The 26,184-nt window shown below is 39.9% G+C and overlaps 1 protein-coding gene across 5 annotated transcripts in view; it reads right to left on the bottom strand.

Annotated features, from left to right (window-relative positions):
- The window catches only part of CCL20 (C-C motif chemokine ligand 20), a 49,653-nt gene extending 26,460 nt beyond the window's left edge, over positions 1-23,193 (bottom strand). For 3 of the 5 annotated variants that reach the window (XR_006820336.1, XR_006820334.1, XR_006820333.1), the window contains exons 1-3: positions 23,078-23,193; positions 10,340-10,543; positions 9,058-9,229 (exon numbers count right to left, since the gene is read on the bottom strand). The gene's annotated coding sequence lies outside the window, so the exon portion shown is untranslated. Of the gene's footprint in view, positions 1-794; positions 866-9,057; positions 9,230-10,339; positions 10,544-23,077 lie in introns of all 5 variants that reach the window. The other 2 variants (XR_006820332.1, XR_006820335.1) reach the window with 2 other exon arrangements.
- Positions 23,194-26,184: the final 2,991 nt, after the last annotated feature.

Here is a 26,184-nt window from a genome sequence, read left to right as displayed (position 1 = left end):
CTCTGACACTGAAGTTGAAACTGAGTGGATAAAGCAGGGCAAAGTGGGGGATATTCTAGCAGGAAGGGTGGAGGTCTTCAAAATAGCACTGGAGATGAAGGTGGGTATGCCCGGGATTGCTGGTTTGAGAATCAGACATATGTTCAATACCTACTTAGTTTCTCTTTGCTGTAGTTGAGATTATTTCTCCAAAAGTACAACTAAATTTTACCTTTCAGCTAACATAGTGATCAGCTCTTCCACACTATTCAGAGCTCTGGTTATCTTCCGTGAAATGTCTTTGTTTCTTAATACTTACATAGCACTTATGGACCTTACAGACCTGATCTTGTTCTAAGTGATTTTCAAATACTAACCAATAACATACCAAAGTTTTGTGCTAGGGGATTTCATATTTCTTTTTACTTATTCCAGTGTCTCTCAAAATTATATTTGGGAACTAATAACGATGATGGTGTCTCAACCAATGATTATTATAACCATGTGCTCATTAGTGCCTCTTTTACAGATAAGGAAAATGAAACTCAGGGAAATTTGCATCTGGTCCAAGATCACGTAGCAATGAAGTGCTGGGGCCAAAATCAAAACCTGCGTCTGACTGATTCTAAAGCTCATGCTCCTTCAGCAACAACAAAGAACAGAACTAAACCCTTAGGATGAGCCTTGATACTATCCTGCTGTAATTTCAGCAATAAATCCTGTGCATCTACTTTGTGTAAGACACTCCAGAGGGGCACTGTCTTATCTCAAATCTCATACCTTTGGATCAATAAATTGCTGTGGGACAAAGGTACCTGGTTATCCAGGATGTGACAGCTCCTGTGCCAGGACCAGGATATGACATGTGACTTAAATCCCAATACAACTGTTTAAAAAAAAAGAAGAAGATTTATTGGGAACCTTCCACATACTCACCCTGAAAACAAAGGGAAGTCTTTTTTGCCCGGGGTTTGAAGAAATTGGGACTCTTATTTTGATTAAGTCACTAAAACTCTGAATTGGGAAAAAAATAGTCTTTTTCCAGCTCTATGCCTAGAACATTTACCCTTGATGAAATAGAATGATTTGTTAGAAATTCTCCCTAGAAACCAGCTGTCTTTTCCTAGGCACATCCTGCTATGTTGACCTTGGGACAGCATTGACCCACTAGGAAGCATCAGAACAGGTAATGGTGACAGACACTGCCATTTACCAGGTACTTGGCAGGCTATCTCTTATAAGAAAAAAAGAAAGAAAGAAAGGTAGAAAGAAAGGAAGAAAGAAAGAAGAGGAAAAAACACTTTTAAAAAAGTATTTTTATAAATGAACTTTTGGGACTTCATCAAAATAAAAATCTACTGCACAGCAAAGGAAATAGTCAACAAAACAAAGAGACAACCCATGAAATGGGAGAAGATATTTGCAAATGACACTAAGAGCTGGTAGCCAAGATCTATAAAGAACTCCTCAAACTCAACACCCAAAAAACAAGTCCAAAATCAAGTCCAAAAATGGCAGAAGACATGAACAGACACTTCTCCAAAAAAGACATACAAATGGCTAACAGACACATGAAAAAATGTTCAACATCATTAGCCATCAGGGAAATTCAAATCAAAATCACATTGAGATACTAATTTACACCAGATAGAATTGCAAAAATTGACAAGACAAGAAACAACAAATGTTGGAGAGTTTGTGGAAAACGGGGAACCCTCTTACACTGTTGGTGGGAATGCAAGTTGGTACAACCAACCTGGAAAACAGTGTGGAGTTTCCTCAAAACGTTAAAAATAGAGTTACCCTATAACCCAACAATTGCACTACTGGCTATTTACCCCACAGATACAGATCTAGTGAAAAGAAGGGCCATATGCATCCCAATGTTCATAGCAGCAATGTCTACAATAGCCAAACTGTGGAAGGAGCCAAGATGTTATATGCAAACAATGAATCGTAGAACACTACACCAAAAACTAATGATGTACTGTATGGTGACTAATATAACATAACATAACATAACAAAAAATTATAAAAATAAAATAAAATATTAAAACTACAGACAATAAAAAATTTAAAAACTTTGACTCCTCAAAACCGTCAAGGTCATGAGGAAAGACTGAGAATCTGTCACAGACCAAAGGAAGACTGAGAGAGACAAACTAAATGTAGAATGTTCACCTCAAGGGGATCCCAGAACGGAACAGGGTAATTAGTGGGAAACCAGTGAAATTCAGTGAAGTCTGGAGTTTAATTCATAAGAAAGTACCAATGAGATGGCCTCAGTCTTACTACATGTGCCAGGGTTGTGGATGCTGGCTGCATGGGGACATCTGGGTGAAAGGAACACAGGAGTGCCCTGTACTATTTCTGCAACTTTTCTGTAGGCCTAAAATTACTCCAAAATAGAAGAGAAATTTTTAAAACAAAATTTTGATGCACAAACTTGAGTGCAGTCAAAGCAGGCTGTTATTATTGTCTTAACTTAATCTTGCATTTCTCCTGTTTTTCAGGGGGAAAAAAAATAACTTTTACAAGACCTTACTCCTCTACAACCAGATACAAGAACCAGTTCTTCTGTGCACGGGTTCCAAAGGTCTCACCTAGGCCTCTCTGTTGTTTTCTCTCTCGTGATGGAAGATTTCCTTTCTTCTTTTCCTTGAAGTCTTCAAGGGAAGAAGAATCCAAAGAAAATCAAGTCACTCTGGGACATGACAGTGAGATATGTTTCCCTGGATGGCTTCAAATCAGTTCTAGCTCTATTACATTCTCCTCACATTCTCCATCTCAACAAGAATCAGATAAGGCTGCAAACATCATATAATACCATCTGCTTCTAACCAGAGTCTCTCTGAAGGTCAAACCACCCCCAGCAACCTAAAACTTGGAGCAGAAACCATGAATTTATACTGGTACACTCTTGTTGGGGTTGTTTGTTTGTTTGATTGTTTGTTTGTTTGTTTTAAACAAGTGGCGTGTGTGAAATGATGCCAAGTAAAGGACAAGTGAGGATTAATCATGTGGATTGGGACTGCACATGTCAGCATGCAGGAAGGAGGAAAAAAGTGAACCAAAACATGTAAATGTCAACTTTTTTTTTTTTTCCGATACAAGAACAATCATTACTGTTAGCATTGCTTTTCATTTCAGTTTTCAGGGTGTGGGAGAGATTTTTTTTTCCAGTTTCTATCAAGGGGGAGAAAACACCACAACACCAAGGATAAATTTCAATGTCAATATTTCTTAGAAATCAGCATTGACAGTGTTTGCATGCTCTATCAAAGTACCAAAAAAGTTAAAAATAGAGAACCCTCCTAGAACTTAAGGTGGAATAGAAATGAAAGATTATTAATCAACAAGAAAGACAGAAGAGCAGTCCAATGCCTTTTCCATGGTCAATGGAAATTCTGATAGACAATACCAGAACTTTGATTTTAAAAATTGAGAAATGGAAAGATGTAGACTCATCATTTCCTCTCTTATATTCTTTGTCTTTCTTTTTTAAACTGACTTACATAGAATTGAAGTCTTTCTAGGGTCAACTTAGATGTGGAAAAATCTACAACAAAAAGTGACCTACTTAGAGCTCACTGATATTTTCACAGAAACTTTAGAGGTCGTCTGGAACAACCACTCATGTTTCAGATGGGAAATGGAGGCCCAAATCAGTCGAGTGGCTTTTCCAGTGTGAGTTATCTAGTGAGTGGAGAATGGAACTCCAATAAAGATCTTCCAGTGTTATATTTGATGATCTAACATCAACCCCTTGGCCTCTTTTCTGCTTATTTCACTTTGGGTTAAAAAGGTAAAATGTCCTGGGGGCACCTGGGTGGCTCAGTGGATTAAGCTGCTGCCTTTGGCTCGGGTCATGATCTCAGGGTCCTGGGATCGAGCCCCACATCGGGCTCTCTGCTCCACAGGGAGCCTGCTTCCTCCTCTCTCTCTGCCTGCCTCTCTGCCTACTTGTGATCTCTCTCTGTCAAATAAATAAAATAAAATCTTAAAAAAAAAAAAGGTAAAATGTCCATATATGGAGGAAAGGTAAAGTAATTCGTTTTTATGTTCAAAGAAAGGCATTTTTAACCCTAAGAAGGCCAAAGAAGAAATAGGAAACAATAATTATCTATTACTGGAAAGCAACTGTTCTATTTTGTACTATTTGGTTTAGGAAAAAAGTGATGCTTTCAGAGCATTATATTCCTGTTTGAGGAACATTATATTCTTGTTTGAGCCCAAGATCCTCTTACCCTAGACAATCTTCACCTTTCCCTCCACGAATATTAAAGGATATCTAAGTACATAGAGAAAAAGGATCTCATGCCACTATCTTAATGCCTGCTGCCAGAAATACTCTCACCAAGGAACCTGTTTTCACAAACAAAAATGTCCTAAGTGGGTAGATTCATCTTATGCAAAGACAAAGATACAAAAGAGCTAAAGTGTTTGCATTAAAATCAACAGAAACTAAAACCCCAGTCTATAAAACTCCTAGAAGATAACATAAGAGAAAATCTCCATGACCTTCAGTAAGACAGTGATTTTTTTAGATAAAATACCAAAGTCATAAACCATAAAAGAAATAATCAATAAGTTGAACTTCATTAAAATTAAAAACATATGCTCTGAAAAAGATAATATCAAGAGAATGAAAAGGTGGGCAACAGACTAGAAAAAAATATTTGCAAAAGAAACATGTGATAAAGGGTTGGTATCCAAAATATACCAAGAACCCTTAAACATTAAGAATGAAAATACAAACAATGGGATTTTTAAAAAGGACAAAAGACAACTCACTAAATATGTACAGATGGCAAACAAGCATATGAAAAGTGCCCATAGCATACGTCATCAGGGAAATACAAATTAAAACAATATTGAGATATCACTCCATACCTATTAGAATGGCCAAAATCCACAACACTGGCAGCATCAAATGCTGGTGAGGATGTGGAGCAACAGGAACTCTCATTCACCACTGGTGGGAATGCAAAATGGCACAGCCACTTTGGAAGACAGTTGGGTGTTTTCTTATAAAAACTAAATATACTCTTAACATATGATCCAGCAACTGTGCTCTTTGGTATTTATCCAAAGAAGTTGAAAATCTATGTCCACACCAACACGTATACATAGATATTTATAGCAGCTCTATTCATAATTGCCAAAACTTGGAAGCAACCAAAATTTCCTTCAGTAGGTGAATGGGTAAATAATCAGTGGTACCTGCAGACAATGGAGTATTATTTGGCACTGCAATGAAAGGAGTTATCGAGCCATGTGAAAAACATGGAGGAACCATAAATGTATGTCACTTAGTGAGAGAAGCCAATTTGAAAAGGCTCCATACTGGGGCACCTGGGTGGCTCAGTCAGCTAAGCATCCGACTCTTGATCTCAGCTCAGGTCTTGATCTCAGGGTCATGAGTCCAAGCCCCACACTGGGCTCCATGCTGGGCATAGAACCTATTTAGAAAGAAAGAAAGAAAGAAAGAAAGAAAGAGAAAGAAAGAAAGAGAAAAACGGGACTTCCTATAGCTTTCAAACCCTCCCTTGTTTGTTTTCTGGATTTGTTTGCTTTGTACTTTGAGAGCTTATTCATGTCACTCTGGGGAATCTCGAGGAGAAAGTACCTAGAGGAGGATCTCTATAATGACCCAGAAGTCCTCATAAAGCCTTTGAGAAATTAGTGGAGAAACTTGTCAGAGTCGACTTAACTTATAAGAATCCTAGTGTGCGAGAGGAGGAAGGGGACCCACAGATAATGTAGGAAAGTCCTTTTTCTTTCAAGTGAGGAGCCAATGACCACAAAAGGCAAATAACTGGCCCCAAATTTGTCATCTGATTAGAACCAGATCTCCTGACATTCAGATCAATGCTGAAAACATCTGCATTTACTCCTTTTAAAACATGCTCCAACTCCATCAAGCATTCAACCATGTTCTCTAGGATGTTCACCATTTCTAACATGACAAAATGAAACGCTCCTCCAGCACCCATCCATCTCTTTCTTCAGATGAAGCACATTCCCTGCACTGTGCTCGAGTTGTGAGCACACCTTGACACAGCTCAAAGCTCCACGACTCATGATCAGAGGGGAAAGGAGTTCCAGAAATTAGGAGACTCTAAGGAAAACACCTACCAGAGAAAGATGGGGGAAGCTGGTAGAAGTCATCATGATAGTGCCAACAGTAACAATATATAAAATAAAAATATCAATTGTAATAAAAAGCTGTCATTCATATAGAATGGCATTTCAGCAAACAAATGTCTTGTTTGCAAGAAGGTTGTATTCCGAAAGGATTCTAAAGGAAGCATTTGTCCAGATAGCACTTCCTAAAGCTAAAACATTTGCTTTTAGCATAATCATGTCAGCCTCCTATTTTGCAAATATTTTCAGATGTTATGAGGATTTCCCCCAGACTAAACATGATCCTCTGAGTCACCCAGTTTGACTAATGTTGAAGGAAAAGTGCTCTGGTCGGCTGAACACTGGCGCCCAAAAATCACGAGGTCCTCACCCCACAACTTGTGAATGTCACCTTACAGGGAAGAAAGGACTCCACAACCTTGATTAGGCTTTTTTTTTTTTTTAAGATTTAGTTATTATTTTAGAGAGAAAGAAAGAGAACATGAGAAGGGGGAAGGGGCAGAGGGAGAGGGAGAGGAAATCTTTAAACAGACCCACCTGAGCTCAGAGCCCAACACAGAGCTCGATCTCACAACCCTGAGATCATGACTTGAGCCAAAATCGAGAGTCTCAACTGACTGAACCACCCAGGCAGCCCTGATTAAGGCTTTTGAGATCAGGAAATTATGCTGGATGATTAGGGTGGGCCCTAAATATGATCACAAGTGTCTTCAGAAGAGGGAGTCAGAAGATTTGACTGCAGAACAGACAGAAAGTGGAGCAACATGGAAGCAGGGGGTCAGAGGGGCATGAGGAAAAGCCTGAGTTGAGACAGGCACGAGGCCTCCAGAGTCCAGAAGAGGCCAGGAATCTTTCTCCCTTCAGAGTTTCCAGAGGGAACCAGCTCTGCCCATGCCTTGACTTTACCCCATGAGACTGGTTTCCAGCCTCCAGAACCACAGGAGAACAGACATGTGACATCGTGAGCCACCATGCTTGTGGTGCTTTATCAAAGAGTGGCAAGAGGAAACAAATACAGGTGCTGAACCGGACTGACTTCCACATGGTGACCAAGGCACATGCCTACTTAAAGACAAAGAAGCAGAGACAAACTACCAGGTAGAATCCCACAGAGTCAATATGGGGCCCCGGGGCGCCCTGCACTTCTGGTTTGGCCTCAAAGCCTCATTCAGCATCTGTTTGCACACTAGCCCAGGACACGTTCTTCACACCGCTTTTCTAGGTGCCTTAATCAGGAAGGCTTCGGGCCCTGGAGAATTTCCAAATTAATCCATGAGCCAAGACTACAATGTTACTGACAAACAGTAAATCACGTAGGAACCATTTCTAAGCCATTGCCTTTAGATACTGTTATAAATCATGAACCCGTTAAAAACATCAACAGTGCTCAGCAAGAGGGACCCTTCCCAGGAACTTTAGCAGAAAAGGAGTGTCACCAAGTTAAACTATTCTGCATTCTATAATTCCAGATCTTTCTTTTGAAATCTGGTAGCAGAAAGACCATCGCTGGGAGGGAGCCAATCCTGTCCTTTTTGTCAGAAGCCACTTGGACAGGAGAGCTGATGTCTAACCAGGCGCTCACTTCCAGGCCTGATGTCTGGTCTCTGTGAGGGAGCCCAGGCCTCAACACCTCCCAGGAGAAAGAGCACTCCTTTCCAGAAGCTCCAGGAGGTGAAGCCACCTGAGCATGGGTCAATGCAAGGGTCAATGCAGCTCATTTCGTCCCTTACCTATGTCTTTCACCTCTGTTACCTTATAAATAGAAAGAGCTGAGACACAAAACCGTGACAATGGTTGACAATGGCTGAAGGCATCTGTCAGAGAAAGACCAACAGTGGAGCTGCTTCCCGTTTCCCCATTTCACAGGAAACCACTTGCCACCCCGCTGCCCCAACACACACACACACCCTGTCCAAAGTCAACAGAAATTAGTATCGGGCCACCAAGGGAAGGAATGTGAGGAGGGGAAACCGTTCAACAGTTCTTGACACAGAAGAATGACACATAGCATCATTGACCCAGCAGCCAGCATTCTGTTCCTCTCACTCACCTCTTGTCTTATTATGACAAAACATTTAAACATCAATTCCTACGCCACCCCCGCATAAGCAAATAGTGCAATTTTTCAAAACCAGTGGAGAAACTGAGTCAACTAGCATCCTCAAGCCACAAAACTTATTTCTAGCAAATGTAAGCTTAGCTGTGCTTTACCCCCACACTGTCCTGCTTCGTCGTTCATTTCATAAATATTTTTGGCATTCAAGAAGGGTGTCCTGTCAGCAGAGGATCCCTATGTCTTCATGCATTGCCTATCTAGACTCTAAGCTGTAGTTTTCCCCAGTTAAAATTGGTACCCAAAACTTGAAAACTCTTTTGTTTTGCTTTTTTTTTTAAATGTTTATTTATTTGTTTTAGAGAGAGAGAGCAAAACTGAGCTGGGGAGTCGGGGGTCGGAGGGACAGAGGGAGAAGGAGAGAGAAACCCAAACACCCTCTGGGCTGAGCGTAAACACAGGGCTCCTTCCCAGGGCCCTGATATCACAACATGAGCCGAAACCAAGAGTCAGACATTTAAGCCACTGCACCACCCAGGCCCCCAGCAAACTCTTTTCTTAAATATTGGCTTTGCCTCAAGAAAAGAAAGTAATGTATTAGAGTCCAGGCAAACTTGCAGTGTATGAAGAGTCTCTGAATCACCATAAGGCAGGTTTCTTTCTGCCCTCCAGAGCATCCTGCACACGCAAACAAGGAATGATTCTTAAGAAAATTGTTCTCAACAGTCAGCCCAGTGATGGCAGTTAGGGGGAACAGGTTACTTTCTCTCAAGTAGCATGGTGCGATGTGTGCCTGGTTGGCCGCTGTGGCCAAGAGCTGCTGGTAGAGGGAGGGGCCCACAGGCATCCTGAGAAGCAGCCCTCCCCTCTCTACTCACCCACCCATCGTGTGTTTGCAGCCCTTGGGACTGCACCTCACAGCACCGATAGTGAAGAAGAGTTTGTGTTCTGTTGAGAATCAATCCCAAAGTCAAGTGTTGGAGGGCCAGCCCGTAACGCTGCAACTCCCATGAGCCTCCTGGTCCACTTCTCTGCTCCTAAGAAGGCAGCCTTGGAGAAAGGAAAGGAGAAAAGCCTTGAACCTACCGTCAGAACAAACTAATACCACCTGAAGGAGAACCTTACTCCCATTAGTGACCAACTTTATCCAGTGGCTTCCTCAAAGATAAGGCTGTAATCTAGCTGTTGGAGCCTTGGAATGCACTTCTTAGCGCACAGAGGCTGGCAAAGCCCTCCTGTGTGGCAGGGAACCCTGAATGAACATTGCCCTTTGTGGGATGCATTGGGAATCTGCCGGGAGTGCAAGGCCTTGTTTTTATAGGATGGGGTTCTTCTAGTCTGGGTCCTGGAGCAGCATGGTGAGGACAGACCCCACATGATGGAGACAGTCGGGGGCCTGCTCTGGGGCTTGGACTCAGCAGCCACACAGGTCAGCCACACTGACCTTGGTGCCTCCTGAGGCTGGCCCCATTGACATTTGGGGTCGCATAATTCTTTGTTGTGGAGGTGTCCTGGGCACTCTAAGTTGTTCAGCAGTAACCAACAGTGTCCACCGCCAATTATGAGAATGAAATATGTCTTGGACGGTGCCAAATATCTCCTAGAGTCAAAAACTTCCCTGATGGAGGGCCACTGCTACAGAGCTTCAGAAACAATGAACGACTGTACCCGTGTCTCTTTCCTGTTGCCCCTGAACCTGATCCTCCTGCTTCCTCTCCACTGCAGATCATCATGACTGTGGACCCCACCGTCAGTCTTCACGCTCTGTCTCGTCCCCCCATCTCACGCCCACTCGCAAGCTCTGACCACTTTGCCCCTGAAACCCTCCTTGACTGTGCTGTCCTCCCCACCCTCCATCAGCAGCTCATCTACTCCCTGGGGCTCTCTTTTGGCCTTCTGGCCTGATCTCAGCTCTCCCAACCCATTTTCCTTCTTCCTTGTAGAAGCTGGACAATTTTTGTCAAATGGGAATCTCACCGCATTGCTCCCATGGTTTGCTCTCCCATCAGCTCAAGTTCAAAGTCCCAGTCCCTAGGAGCTACCCTATAACGTGCTCTCCATAACCTCTCCACTTCATATCCTGACATGTCCCACTTACCTCTTGGCTAACCAGGATCGTCATGTTCCCCGCGCAGGGCGCCAAAACTGTCGCCTTCCTACCTTGGCATGTGTCTCTCCCTCCATCTCAAATGCCTCTGTCTTCAGATGTCTTCCCAACTTCTGGTTCAAGTTCACATCTTCCGCAGGCTTCAGTGACCTCCCCACACTGGCCCAGACACACCTCTATTGTTGCACTTTCCGCCTTTAACCAGCAGGTGGCAGAACAGGGCTGTGTTTAAAAGTTCAGTTCAAGGTCCAAGCTGCCTAAATTCAAGAGTGAGATCTGCCTGTTAGTTAAAGGACGGTGGGTAGAACCCCAGAGGCTTCTGCGTGCCTCATTGTCTTTACATGTAAGATAGAGGTAAAACAGAATTTAGATCATGGAATCGTTGCATGGATTTTATGAGCTAATATATGAGAAGGGCTCAGAAAATCCCCTGGTAAACAGGCAGTAAGAGCCTACTGTTGTTATATCATAATTTTCTGTTGAGATGTCTACCCCTCCGGGCACACTGCTTGCTGTTTCATGTTTAAACATGAAGGGCAGAAAGTCCACTTGACCGGAGTCTCTCATTCTCTCGTAGGGGTTTCACATTTTCTGAATTGTTTGTAGCCTTTCCAGCGATATAGCCCTTGCCCTGTGAACAGCTTGTTCAAACCCTTTGCTTTACCATTTCCTCATTAGAGAGGACTTTGGAGAGTTCAGATCTGATCTTGCCACTCCCTTGCTTCAAAGTCCTGTGTGGTTCTGACTGCCTGGAAGATAAATCTGGCTTGCATGGCTTACAAAGAGTCACGGGGTGGAGGTGAGGGGTGGTTGTTTCAGGATTAACTGTAGGTCGTCTCCACCACCTGTGGTCACACACTTCCCCACCCTACATGCCTTTCTCACCCTCATCACTGTTTACAAGATGGTTTCTGCCTACCCACACTTACTCTCTACATGGAACTTCTCCTCCTCATTATATCTCCCTTAGCACCCCAAAATTTCCTCTTCTCCGTTCCAGTGTAGGTTCCATACATTACTCTAGTCACAGTTATCACATAGTCTCACAATTACTGGTATTGGTATCTGACTTTCAAGAGTGGATTTTCACATAGTACAAATTCACTCATTTTTCCAATAAAGACAGCTTTTAGTTTTATGTAAATGCATTTTTCTTTTCCTATTAAAGTGATGAAACTGGGAGCCAAGTATAAAAAGATTCGACCTTAAAAGCTCAGGAAATTATGCTGAGACACAAAGAAAGGATCTAAGCATAGGCCATTGTCATGGATTCAAAGGTGGGCATGAGTTCCTTTTCACTCTCCTTTCAAGACAAGGAGAAAATGACTCAGACATGCAAATGAATGAAACTGGACCACTTTCTCCCATACACAAAAATAAACTCAAAATGTATTAAAGACCTAAATGTGAGACCCAAAGCCATGAAAATCCTAGAACACAGACAGTAAGTTCTTTGACATTGAGTGTAGCAACATTCTTCCAGATGTATCTCCAGGGGCAAGGGAAACAAAAGTGAAAATAAGCTATGAAGACTACATCAAATAAAAAGCTTCTGCACAGTGAGGAAAACAATCAACAAAACTAAAAGGTAACCAATGGAATGGGAGAAGCTATTTGCAAATAACATATCTTATAAAGGGTTAGTATCCAAATATATAAAGAACTGATACAACTCAACATCCAAAACCCAAATAATCCGATAGGGTTTTTTTTAATTTTTAAAAATTTTTTAATAGTGTTTTTGTATTCTTTAGGTAAATACCCAGTAGTAAGATGACTAGATCGTATGGTATTTCTAGTTTTAATTTTTTGAGGAACCTCCATACTGTTTTCCAGAGTAGGTACATCAGCTTGCATTCTCACCAATAGTGCAAGAGGGTTCCCTTTTCTCTAGATCCCTACCAACACCTGTTGTTTCTTGCTTTCTTGATGATAGCCATTCTAATAGGTGTGATATCCCATTGAGGTTTTGATTTTCACTTCCTCAGTGATTAAGGCTATAATGATGTATGAGCATCTTTTCATGGACCTGTATGTCTTCTTTGGAAAAATATCTGTTTATGTCTTCTGCCCACTTTTCAGTTGGATTATTTGGTTTTGGTTTTTTTTTTTTTGAGGTGTGTGAGTTCTTTATATATTTTGGATATCAGTCTCTTATCAGATATATAACTTACAAATATTTGGTCCCATTCAGTAAGTTGCTTTTTCATATTGCTGATAGTTTCTCTCTCTATGCAAAAGATTTTTAATTTGGTATAGTCCCACTTGTTTATTTTTGCTTTTGTTTCTTTTGCTTTTGGTGTCTGATTCAAAAATCACTACCAAGACCTAGGTCAAGGAGCTTACTCCCTATGTTTTCTTCTAAAAGTCTTATGGTTTCAGGTTTTATGTTCAAGTTTTTAATCCACTTTGAGTTTTGCATATGGTATAAGATAATGGTCTAGTTTTCTTCTTTCGCATATGGCATAAAATAGTTTTCTTCTTTTCCCAACACAATTTATTGAATAAACTATCCTTTCCCCATTGCATATTTTTGGTTCCTTTGTCTTAAATTAATTGACCGTATATGCACAGATTTATTTCTGGAGTCCTTATTCTGTTCCATAGACCTAGGCGTCTAATCTTTTTGCTAATATTATAATGCTTTAATTACTATAGCTTTGAAATTTGTAACATAGTTTTAAATCAGACAGCATGATACCGCCAGCTCTGTCCTCCTTTCTCAAGATAGCTTTGACCATTTGGGATTTTTCTGTGTGTATGCTTTCATACAAATTTTAGGATTATTTGTTCTTTCTGTGAAAAAAATGCCTTTGATATTTTGATTTTACTGGATCTGTAGATTGTTTTCCGTAGTATTGACACTTTAACCACATTGGTTCTTCCAGTCAATGAGCACAGAATATCTTCCTATTTATTTGGGTCTTTATATTCTTCTATTAATTATATAGTTTTCAACATACAGGTCTTTCACCTCTTTTGTTAAATTTAGTCCTAGATATTTTGTTCTTTTTTTATGCAATTGTAAATGGGACTATTTTATTTCTCTTTCTGATAGTTCACTTTTAGTGTATAGAAACACAACAGATTTTTGTACATTGATTCTGTATACTGCACTTTACTGAATTTATATATTAGTTCTAACAGTTTTTTGGTGGAGTCTTTAGGGTTTTCTATACATAATATTATGTCATCTGCAAATTGTGATAGTTTTGCTTCTTTCTTTCCAATTTAGGTGCCTTTTATTTCTTCTTCTTCCTCGGCTATGTTGAAAAAAAAAGTAGTTAAAGTAGGCATCCTCATCTTGATCCTGATCTTAAAGAAAAGACTTTAAATTTTTCACTGTTGAGTATGATGTTAGCTGTGGAATTATCATATATGGCCTTTATTACATTGAGGTGCTTTCCCTCTATACTCACTTTGTTGAGAGTTTTTATCATAAATAGAAGCTAAATTTTGTAGAATGCTTTTCCTGCAACTATTGAGATTTTTGTAGTACGCTTTTCCTGCAACTATTGAGATTATATGACTATTCTTCATTTTGCTAATGTGGTGTATCACACTGATTTATTTGCAGATGTCAAGCCATTCTTGCATCCCTGAAACAAATCCCACTTGATCATGGTGTACAATCTATTTTTATAACCCATTTTTTAAACTGAAGTGTAGTTGACATAAAATCTTATTTTAGTTTTAGGTGTAGTATAATATATTTTTTTAAAGGTTTTATTTATTTACTTGACAGACAGAGATCAGAAGTAGGCAGAGAGGCAGGCAAAGAGAGAGGAGGAAGCAGGCTTCCTGCCGAGCAGAGAGCCCGATGTGGGGCTTAATCCCAGGACCCTGGGATCATGACCTGAGCCGAAGGCAGAGGCTTTAACCCACTGAGTCACCCAGGCGCCCCAGTGCAGTATAATATTTTTAATGCATTGTTGAATTTGGTTAGCTAGCATTTTGTTGAGGATTTTTGCATCTATGTGCATCAGGGATATTGGCTATAATTTTCATGTGGCATCCTTGTCTGGTTTTGGTATCAAACTAATGTTGGCATCATAAGATGAATTTGGAAGAGTTCCCTTCTCTTCCATTTCTTGCAAGACTTTGAGAAGGATTAGCATTAATTCTTCTTTAAATATTAGATAAAATTTGACAATGAAGCCAAGTGGTCCTGGACTTCGGTTTGTAGGAAGGTTTTTGATTACTGATCCAATCTCTGTACTAGTAATCAGTCTGTTCAGATTTCCTTTTTCACCATGATTCAGCCTCTTAGGATCTATGTTTCTAGGAATTTATCCCTTGCTTCTAGGTTGTCCAATTTGCTGATGTATAATTGTTCATAGTAGTCCTTAATTATCCTTTGTGTTTCTGTGGTATCAGTTGTAATGTCTCTTTCATTTCAAATTTAAGTTATCAACTTAACGTAGATTGTTTTAGATATAAATTACTATATGTAGACCTTGTTGTAACCACAAAGCAAAAACCTATAGTAAATATACAAAAATTAAAGAGAAAGGAACATAAGCATACCACTAAAGAAAACCATCAGGGGCACCTGGATGGCTCATTCAGTTGAGCATCTGACTCTTGATTTACGCTCAGGTCATGATCTTAGGGTCATGAAATTGAGCCCCACAATAGCCTTCACACTGAGCGTGGAACCTGCTTAGGCTTCTCTCTCTCTCCCTCTGCCCCTCCCTCCCCACCTCACATGCATGTGTACTCTCTCTCTCTCTCAAAGGAAAGGAAAGGAGAGGAATGGAAAGGAAAGGAAAGGATCAAATCACAAAGGAAGAGAGCAAGAGAAGAAGAAAGGAATGGAAAACTATAAAAATAGTGAGAAAACAAGTAACAGAATGTAAATACATACCTATCAATAATTACTTTAAATCAATCAAAAGACATAAGTTGATTGAGTTGATTTAAAAAACAAAAAAGACCTATCTACATGCTGCCTACAAGAGACTAATTTTAGATGTAAGACACACAGAGACTGAAAATGAAGGGATGGAAAAACATATTTCATACAAATGGAAACCAAAATAAAGCTGGGGTAACTATACTCATATCAGGTAAAATAAACTTTGAAACAAAAAACAGTAATGAGACAAAGATGGGCACTACATAATCATAAAGAGTTCAGTCAGTAAGAGGGTATAACATTTGTAAGTATTTATGCACCCAACATAGGAGCACCTAATATATAAAGCAAATAATAGCAGACCTAAAGGGAGAAATAGTTAACAATACAATACTGTGGGATTTTATTACCTCACTTATATCAATGGATAGATCATACAGACAGAGCCAATAAGGAAACATTGGCCTTAAATGACACATTGAACCAAATGGATTTAATAAACATATAAGGAAGAGTTCACCCAAAAGCAAGAGAATACAGATTCTTTTCAATTATACATGGAACATTCTCCAGGATAGATCATATGTTAGGCTACGAAACAAGTCTTAATAAATTTAAAGAGTACTGAAATCATACCAAGCATCTTTTCTGACCACAATGGTGTGATACTGAAATCATACAAAGCATCTTTTCTGACCACAATGGTGTGAAACTAGAAATGAGAAAAACTGGGAAATTCACAAATATGTGGAGATTAAACAACATGCTACTGAACAACCAATGGGTCAAAGAAGAAATCAAAAAACACTTTGAGACAAATGGAAACAGAATACACCAAAACTTACGCGATGCAGCAAAAGCAGTTCTAAAGGGAACGTTCATAGCAATAAATGCTCACACTAGGAAACAAGAAAAATCTCAAATACACAATGGAACTTTATACTTCAGGGAACTAGAAAAAGAAGAACAAACAAAGCCCAAAGTTAGTAGAAAGAAGGAGATAATAAAGATCAGAGCAGAAATAAGTGAAACAGAGACAAAAAGACAACAGGAAAGATCCATAAAACTAAGAGCTGGTTCTTTGGAAAGATAAACAAAACTTAGCCAGACTCATCAAGAAAAAGAGAGAGAGGACTCAAATAAAATCAGAAATTAAAGAGGAGATGTTACAACTGGTAACATGGAAATTCAAAGGATTATAAGAACCTTCTACTTTTTTTGAAGGGTCGTTTATGGTAGAATCTGTATGTCCATATGGTCAAGGATGCTCAATGCTGCACTGTTGACAATATCAAAAAACTGGACACAACCTACATACCTCATAATGGTGACAACGTTTTAAAAACAATTGTAGTAAATCTATGAGGAAAACTTTGTAAGAATTTCTAAAAGATATGAAGAGGCCAGAGAGATGGCATGCAGTCCTAACAAGTGAAAAAGGAAAGCTGCACCAAAGTATATAGATAGAACTTAGTCTTGTTTTGCAAATATTAACTATATGTTAGAATATGTGTAGACAAAAAAAAATCTGAGTGTAGCTATCAAATGTAAAGGTGATTATATTTAAGTGACGAACTTCACAGCAGACTTTTGCTTTTTACTTTGTCCACTGCTGGGCTTTTCCCCATTACCATGATTTATTTTCATGATATAAAATCAACACTGGTTTAGATAGAGTGGTAGACAGGTAGATGTGTACCTTCTCTGTGAGGCTGTATTGCCCTGTGGTCTGTCTTAGCAGAGTCAAGTTATCCAGGAAAAAATAAGATGTGAATATTCACTGCAATCTCTTAGCAGAGTTCAAAAGTGAGAAGCAAACTGTAGAAGTCAGGGAAAAACATCCCAAACATTTTTGCCCTCCAATCTCTCAAGCACCTCTGCATCGCAGCATGGCCCACCTCCTCATCTCCTTACCTTCTGAAAATGACCCATGAATTCCCAAAGAACTCAGCCTTGGCTTTCTTCTTGCAGGGACCTACCCATTTTCTTTCCTTATCTAATCCTTCTCTGTCCTCCAAACATAAATTCAGTTTGTCTTTCTGGACTTCTTTCAGCTTTCCACTCTCAGAACTGGAAGACACACTCAAAACCTGAAAGGTGGAGGGAAGGGCGTGCATATTGACCTATGAATAATGTGTATCTGTGTAACACACGCTCTCACTCTTAAAAAAAAAAAAGATTTTATTTAATTATTTGACAGAGAAAAAGATAGGAGCACACAAACAGGGACAGAGGGATAAGGAGAAGCAGACTCCCCGCTGAGCAGGGACCCCCCCCCCACCATGGGGGGTGAGGCGGGGCTTGATCCCAGGACCCTGAGACCGTGATTTCAACGAAGGCAGCCACTTAACCCACTGAGCCACCCAAGCACCCCCACATGCTACCTTTTTTATAAGGTAAATACATCATGATTCCACTTCAGTAATTTTCCCTATTAAAAAAAAAAGTTAAGAGGAAAAAAAAAAGAAGAAGAAAGAAAAAGAAAACAAGAGATCTTCTATGGTGGTTATCACTGTTTGCTTTAAAGTGGCCACCCCTAACAAAACAGCTCATGCTCTTCCGAAGACGAAGAACAGTACCTCCCAGAGTTAAACGTTGAAAACACCATTTTCCCTGCTAGAAAAACAGAACCTGGAGAAATGGCCATAAAGGTGCATTACAGCCAATTAGTAAACTTTGTCCTTCTCTGAATCTGGGTGCACTCAACTTTCTTGTGCTCTGTGCGGAAGGATCAGCACAAAAATGTTGGATGATTATCTAGTGCACCGTTAACTCTTATTTTGCATAATTATTATTTAACTGGATTAACATTCTGTGTGCTATCTATGCAGGCAGCTTTCCTCTCGAGACCAGAACTTGTGCAGAACATCACAAAAGTGCTTCAGCCCCAACTAGTAATCAGGGTTGACAGTCCTGCAAAGGCACACGGTTCCTAGTTAAAATATTAAATAAAAAATTGCATGGGACTAGTCACCTTCAACCTTTAAGAAGTGACTATGTTATCAAATATTTCCTGAGAGGAGGTTTTGAGAAAGAAAGGGAATACATGAGTCACTGAAGACCATTGAAAACACGAGCCCTCCCCATCACCATCACTGACCTAAGACACCGCAGAGGAACGGGAATGAGGACTCCAACATCAACCTTGATCTTCCTCACCTATTGCTTCAAGCTATTCCTTCAAGACCCGCTCCTGGGCTTCAGACAACTGCCCCTCATAAATTAGCACCATCAGGGGCGCCTGGGTGGCTTGGTCATTAAGTGTATGCCTTCAGCTCATGTCATGACCTTAGGGTACAGGGATCAAGCCCCGCATCGGGCTCCCTGCTCAGCGGGAAGCCTGCTTCTCCCTCTCCCACTCCCCCTGCTTGTGTTCCCTCTCTCACTGTGTCTCTAATAGATAAATAACATCTATACAAATTAATAAATAAGTAAATAAATAAATAAGCTGGCACCACCAGGAAACACAGCACCCCTGCTCACATCTAAGCAGACGGAGGCACCGACATCTGACCCTGCAGAAAGTTTTTGGTTATAGGATGTGCTAAGTGTCCTCCTTTGTAAAGTGTAGACTGAAAGATGGAATTAGTGCTCAGTGACTCCTAAACATGTCAAAGAAGATTGTCATGATCCGAGTCTTAACCAAAAAATGTCCAACAAAAAGAGAGTTGTCCTTGAATGCAGAATATGCTGTGACAGTGAGATTGTGAAGATATACACATAACAAGCTACTTTTGAAAACTAATGAAGCTTTATTTTTCATTATTTTTTTTTAAAAAGCCACCAGAAAAGTTATTTGTATCTGGGACAAAATTAAAGAAAAATATATATATATATTTCTAAACACTGTATTCATTTATTAGTTATGTGCCACTTTATTTCATATATATATGTATATACCTATATACATACATATATTTTATATATATACCTGTATTTCATATATACATATATTCCAAATATATACACATATTTTACATACATGTATATACATATATATATGATTTTTTCAAGTGTAGAAATAAAAATGAAGAATGACAAGGAAAGAAAAGAAGGAGTGAAATCAAGAGTGAGTTTCATTCAGAAAAAGGACATCATGACATCTTAATAAGAAATCTCAAATTCAGGGGAGCCTGGGTGGCTCAGTTGTTAACTGCTTTTGGCTCAGGTCATGATCTCAGCGTCCTGGGATCAAGCCCCACATCAGGCCCCCTGCTCAATGAGGAGCCTGCTTCTCTCGCTGCCTTTCTCCCTGCTTGTGCGTGCTCTCTCTCTCAAATAAACAAATAAAAACCTAAATAAATAAATAAATATATCTTAAATTTGGATTTGATATCTCCAAAAACAGTCTCTGCAAAACAAGGATGAAAACACATTACGGCGTTGTAATTTGGGTTTTTGAGACCAATCACAGCGTGAGATGGCACAGAGACAGATGGCTACACCTCCAATCAGATCTTAGGACAAGAAGTGGTCCTGAGTGCGCGTCTTGAGGGCCTTTGGTCAAACCATTTTTCTCTTCCATTTGAATGGACGCTATTCAAAAGTCTTTGTTAGCAATTATGGCCTTGAGGGATGGCTAAGTGGGATGAGAGAAAAATGATTTTAAAAATATGAAAAAAGATGTCTACTTTGAAGAAGAATTTACATAGATCATTGAAAACATGACATCTGAATTTCCACAAGATAAGACTACTAAAATCTACCTCTCTAAACAAGACAAAAGGTCTTTACTGTGGTACAGGTGAAGTTCCTCTTTTCCAATCTTACCTGCCTCTCTTTGGCATTATGCCCAATTTAGTGTTTGGAGGAATTATTGGGTCCATTTTTCACATCAAAATAAGGTGGATGGAAGAAGAGGGGAAATGCACATAAAGAACGGTTTTTCATAACATATTCATTTTTCCTGTAGAAAGAAAACTACTCAGGGTAGACCAATAGGAACCAATCCGAGAAGCTGAATTCTGGGAAGCTCCAGCAAGGGCAACTAACTACCAACATTTTACTTGGCTGAAGGGCTTGCTTATTTATACTCCACTTGATTTCACAAAGGACTTGAGATGGCTTATAAAAACACACACAGAAAGCTAAAGAGTTAAAAACATGATGAAAGGGAGCATTGGAGCTATGTGAAACACACTAAGAAGAAAAACTAATATGGAAATACAGAATGACGCCGTCCTGCTTCTCACTGGAGTGTGCAGAAAAGTTGATGTAAGCATCTTCCCAACCAAAGTCAGGCAGAGAAAGCTATGAGACCCATTTAACATTTTACCCATAGTGTGTTAAGTGCACACACAAGAAGTGTGTTCAGAAGATAACTTGCAGGGAGGGACACTAGACTATGACCTCCTTTCAAAAGCTCTACAAGCTGATGCCTTCTTGGGCCCAAAAAGGCAATCATAGGGACGCCTGGGTAGCTCATTTTGTTAATGTCTGACTCTTGTTTTCAGCTCAGGTCATGATCTCAGAGTTGTGGGATCCAGCCCTACATGAACCCCACACTCAGCAGGAAGTCCACTTCACTCTCTCTCTCCCTCTTCCCCTCCCTCCACATGCACACTTATGTGTACTCTCAAATAAATAAATATGTTTCAAAAAAAAAAAGAGGATCATAAAGTTGCTGCGCCTTTCATGAACAGACATTTCTCCAAAAAAGACATACAGAGGGCCAACAGATACATGAAAAGATGTTCAACATCACTCCTTATCAGGGAAATGCCAATCAAAACCACAATGAGACTCCCTGGCAACTGTCAGAATGGCTAAAATCAACAACACAAGAACAACAAGTGTTGGCAAGGATGTGGAGAAAAAGGAATGTGCCACTCTTGGTGGGAATGCAAACTGGTGCACCCACTGTGGAAAATAGTATGGAGGGTCCTCAGAAAGTTCAACTTTCCTACTCCAGCAATTGCACTCCTGGGTATTTATCCAAAGGATCCAAAAACACTAATTCAAAGGGATACATGCACCCCTATGTTTACTGCTGCATTATTTACAATAGCCAAATTATGGAAACAGCTCATGTGTCCATGAGTAGATGAGTGTATAAAGAAGATACGGTATGTACCGGGTGATATATAGAACTGTTGAATCACTATATTGCACAACTGAAATTAATATAACACTGTATGTTAACTACACTGGCATTGACTTTTTTTTTAAGTTGTGTCTTCCTCTTTTTAAAAATAATTTTTAAAGTAATTTCATTGTCTTGCTGTATCTACTCACTGTTGGTGAGCTCTATATCCCTCGGTTGTATCTAATTCATGTTTTGTTTCATCTTTCCCTCTACTGGGAATCAATTTGTTTAACTTTTTAAATTAACTTTGCATTTTTTAAAATTATCAACAACTACACATACATTTTCAAGTACCCCTTTCTTAGTTAATCCTACCAAATTCTTTAAAATACTCAATTTCTTATTTATAAAATTGTTCTATGAAATATTTTTTTTAAAAAGCTGCCTGGCTCGTTTTATAAGGCAAGTGTTAATATTGATTCTAAACTAGGTAGGGACCATACCAAAAAAAAAAAAAAAGTGTGTAGGGCCATTTCACTTATAAAATTCACAACTTTGATGGACTGAGGAGAAAAGTTAAGACTACTTCAACTTATACAGAATAATACATCTCATAAAACTTGACAGCTTTTTATGTTTTTTTTTTAAAGAGTACCCCTTAGCAACCCAGAAATGTCCAAGTAATCTACAACGAACATTATATTTAATAGAGAGGCTTTAGGTATATTGCCATTACTATCAAAAGCAAGACGAAGATACTAGAAATAGTAATGGAATCAACTAAGAAATCATTAGTGCTAGTGAGAGAGCTCTTCACAATGACCACATATAGGACCAAATGAAAGAAATCAATAGCAATTCTTTATATGCTACTCTTAAATGCAGGGTACTTAATGCTTGTATTCGTTTCTTAGGGCTGCTGTCACAAGGAATCACAAATTGGGCAGCGTAAAACAACAGAAATTTATTATCTCATAGTCTGAAAGCCAGAAGTCAGAAGTCCAGAAGCTTGCTCCCTTTGAAATCCATAGAGGGACCGTTCCTTGCCTTTTTCTAGCTTCTGCTAGTTTTCTGGCAATCTGGCATCCTTTGGCTTACACCCGCACAACTTCAATCTCTGCAGCTATTACTGCATGACATTCCCCCTGTGTGTCTGTTCTCACTGAGCTGAGCTTCTCGAAGGATGCCGGTCCTCTGGAATTTGTAGATAAGACCTGTTAGGTCTTATCTTAAGGGTGGGGCTCTAATGCGAAATGACTGGTGTCAGCCTTACAAGAAAGATACACACAGAGAAAAGGTCAGGTGAGGACCCAGCCAGAAGATAACCATCTTCAAGCCAAGGAGAAAGGCCTCAGGAGAAGCCAAACCTCCCCAAACTCTGATCTTGGCCTGAGAAAAGAACTTGCTGTCATTTAAGCCATCCAGCCTCTGGTGGATTATTACCACAGTCCTAGGAAAATAACACAGTATGCCACTCTTGGCAGATGATGTCCTTACAAGAAGTAAATTAAAGAGTCATTGAGTATGTTATACTACATCTCTTAATAAGTGACCCTTGAAATTTATCTCATATAAAAACTAAATATAAGTGTATTTTTCTTTATCAGAGGTTGAATTCAATATCATCTGATTTTAATTTAATTAGTCTGACAAATGTAAAGAGAAATAATTGCTCAAGTCAATTGAAAATGTAGGAGATATTTAAGGCACCATGCTACTACTTCAGGGTCTTGCCAAGGTGTAAAGACACTCTCTTGTTGAGAGAACCTCAATCATAGATTAAACAAAAGTCAGTAAGGCTCTGTTTTAACTTCAGGCATCTTTATAAAACAGGCCATTTAACCTCTAACAACAAAGAGAGCCAGAAGTCAGGTCCAAAGAAAAAAATTGAGATAGGCCAAATCTTACCTTTCCAACATTGACAGGCAAGCCAAGTCAAACATCATTGTTCACCTGTTGGTCCTTCCCAGCACACTCCTATCCTTCTCACTGATGATTGCCTTCCTCCTCCCCAGGCAGCCAATAAACACAATTCCAGGACATTCTGTACATAAGTATAGACTAAATATTCCCATGTCTTGCTTTGACTGCTTTGAAGTGACCAAAGGTCTTTTGGATGGTAACGCTCTAACCTGTGATAACTGGGATCATAGACTCCACAGAGGGTAAAGTAAACATGTGAGCAAAGTCCCAGGAGTCACGGTGGACCCAACAATCAAGAAAGAACAGATGGAAGGAGATGAGGCAAGCCTTCCCAGGAGCAACTATATCTGAGAACATACCATCGCAAATCACTAGATTTTGTAAGTGAGTGAAGAAAAACTCATGTGTTAAGTCATCAAATTCATAATCTGAGTGCATATGTGTGTATATATATGTGTATATAAATATTGCATGTAATATATAACAAATACATAACCTGATACGTGTATACAAAAATAGGTGTATAACCTGTGTAAGATAACATATATGACATAAATAATGTTAAATATGAGTAACGTGTAAACATATAAAACATATAGGTTATATACTTATAATTAGCATCCACTCATTCTAATAATATTATTAGCAAACTGTAATGTGTGCTAAGCCTTTTGATCCATACACATTTTTAGTCTACAGTCTGAATCCAAATAGTCTTCTTAGAAATGAATATGAAAGATCAAGATTAGATAAGAAGACCAAAAAGACAATTTTTTCAAGTCTAGAGCTCTTCAGGTTAGCAAATACAAGGAAATGTGTCACTCCTCAAAACACCCAAGCTGAGGGAGGAAAGATAAATACACCGTGGGGTGCCTGGGTGGCTCTGTTGTTTGAGTGTCAAACTCTTAGTTTCAACTCAAGGTCATGATCTCAGGGTCATGGGATCAGCCCCACCATGGGCTCCATGCTGGGCGTGAGGCCTGCTTGGGATTCTCTCTCTCCCTCTGCCCCCCCCCCAATAAATACATACATACATACATACATGGTGAACAGGATCAGAGAGATTTGTGAGAGAATTTACTGTGTGACTTATTGGATGGCTTTTTTACATTGTTATCAAATCCCTTTACCCCCTCACCTTACAGAGTGAGACAAATGACTCTAAAGGAAATGGTCAGTTCCTCACCTATGTTGACCATATCTAATATGAATTTAAAAACAGGTTGCCTTGGACAGTACCTTAAAGCGCTCAGAAACAAGACTAGAAGTCACTATGTATCATTACATCACTGTATTTTCTGAGGCTGCCATAACCAAAGACCAAAGACTCAATGACTTAAACAACAAAGATTTATTTCCTCAGAGTTCTGGAGGGTGGGAAGTCTGAAATCAGGGCGCCAGTGTAATTGACTCCCAGGAGAGCTCTATTTTGACTTGCAAATAGCTACCTTCTTGCTGTAATGCCCTCACAGGGCAGAGAGAGAGAGAGAGAACTCTGGCATCTCTTCCTCTTCTTTTGAGGGCACTAATCCCACCATGAGTTCACACCCTCAGGACTTTATTTAAACCTACTTACCTCCTGAAGACATCATCTCCAAATACCATCACATTGGACGTTAGGGCTTCTACCCATGAATGGTGTTGAGGGAGGACATTATTCGGTCCATAACAATCACCGTTGGTATCTTGCCCATTTTGTGATTGCAGACATGGTCCTCCAGTGGTGGGTTTTGTATTATGGTTTTATCACTCACATATACACTTTGGGGTTCCATTTGCTGTTGTATTAGGTCCTCATTCTCTTTCCCAGGATTGCTGACACAGCTTCAGCTCTCTCCACGAACCAGTTAACTCTGTATGTTGTAGTTAAAAAACCCTCTCAAAAACCACCAGCAACATCCACGAGCTTTAAGCAAATTACCTAACCTCTCTTTCTGTGCAGTGGGCATAGTAATATGGCTTCCATCAAAACACTTAAGTTCTTAGAAGAATGCTGGCTTTTAAGGACAATGCGAATGCTGGTCATTGCTCTCACTATAAATTGTATACCTAGTCTAGCCATTGCTTATTTCCAGCTATGCCCAGACTCCGTATTTCGGTTACACTCATGGCTTGCAACCTCCCACGTACGTCTTGAACTTTCCCATCCCTGGCTTTTTGGCCTTCTCCTTGAAATATCTGCCCTCAATCATCTCCACCTGTCAAAATTTCACCAATTCTTTAAAACACACCCCCAAATGTCATGTATTTCTTGAAACTATTCCAGTCCATTACCCTCATTCCCCACCCAACCATGTGGACTCGCTTCTGCCACAACACGCCACATCTCCGCCTTTAGACATGTTCATTATCCTGCCTTGTGTTCGTGGTTATTTGTGTATGACTAGATTATAATAACACAAGGCATAATTATTTTGTGTATTAACAGCCCCAACCCACGGAGGAACATAATTAATGTTAGCTTAATGAAAATAACTCTAAGACTAAAACAATAACAACTGTTCAGAGTTTATTTTTGTACTTTATTAAGAGATTTTTAGGAGAGTATCTAGAAAGCCTCTGTGGCCACAGAAGAGACAGAACATTTATGGTAAATACAAAAAGACTTAATATCTAGATAGGAAAAAACATAAAGAAGAGAACACAGTAAAGTTCTGGTTGCTGAGCTCAGTAATCAAGAGGTTCTCTCTCTTGTTTCTTGGATGACATTGTATACAATGTCCACATGATGATTTTTTTAAATGGCAAAACTTACTTTAATTCTGAGTGAGAACCAGGGGGGAGGTGTCACGAAGCCAAGGGAGACAGCGGGGGCAGACTGATGGGAGGGAGGGAGCCTTAGTGATGGGAGCAAGCAGAGGCCCCAGCATCATCTGCACACCAGCCGCCTAGCAGCAGCATTGTTTCTTACAACACTTCTGCTGGCAACAGCACTTCTGCTGGCAACAGCCCTTCCCACAGCCACACGAGCCGCAGCCACATGAGCCACAACCACAGGAGCGGCGGCAGCAGCAGACCACGGGGACAGTGCAGCAGCACCCGCAGCAGCCGGTGCAGCAGGGACAGCAGTTGACCCGGTAGCATCTGCACGT

This window comes from Meles meles, chromosome 9 (assembly GCF_922984935.1).
Source record: "Meles meles chromosome 9, mMelMel3.1 paternal haplotype, whole genome shotgun sequence".
Lineage (NCBI taxonomy): Eukaryota > Metazoa > Chordata > Mammalia > Carnivora > Mustelidae > Meles > Meles meles.
This window is presented reverse-complemented; position numbering and strand designations above follow the sequence as displayed.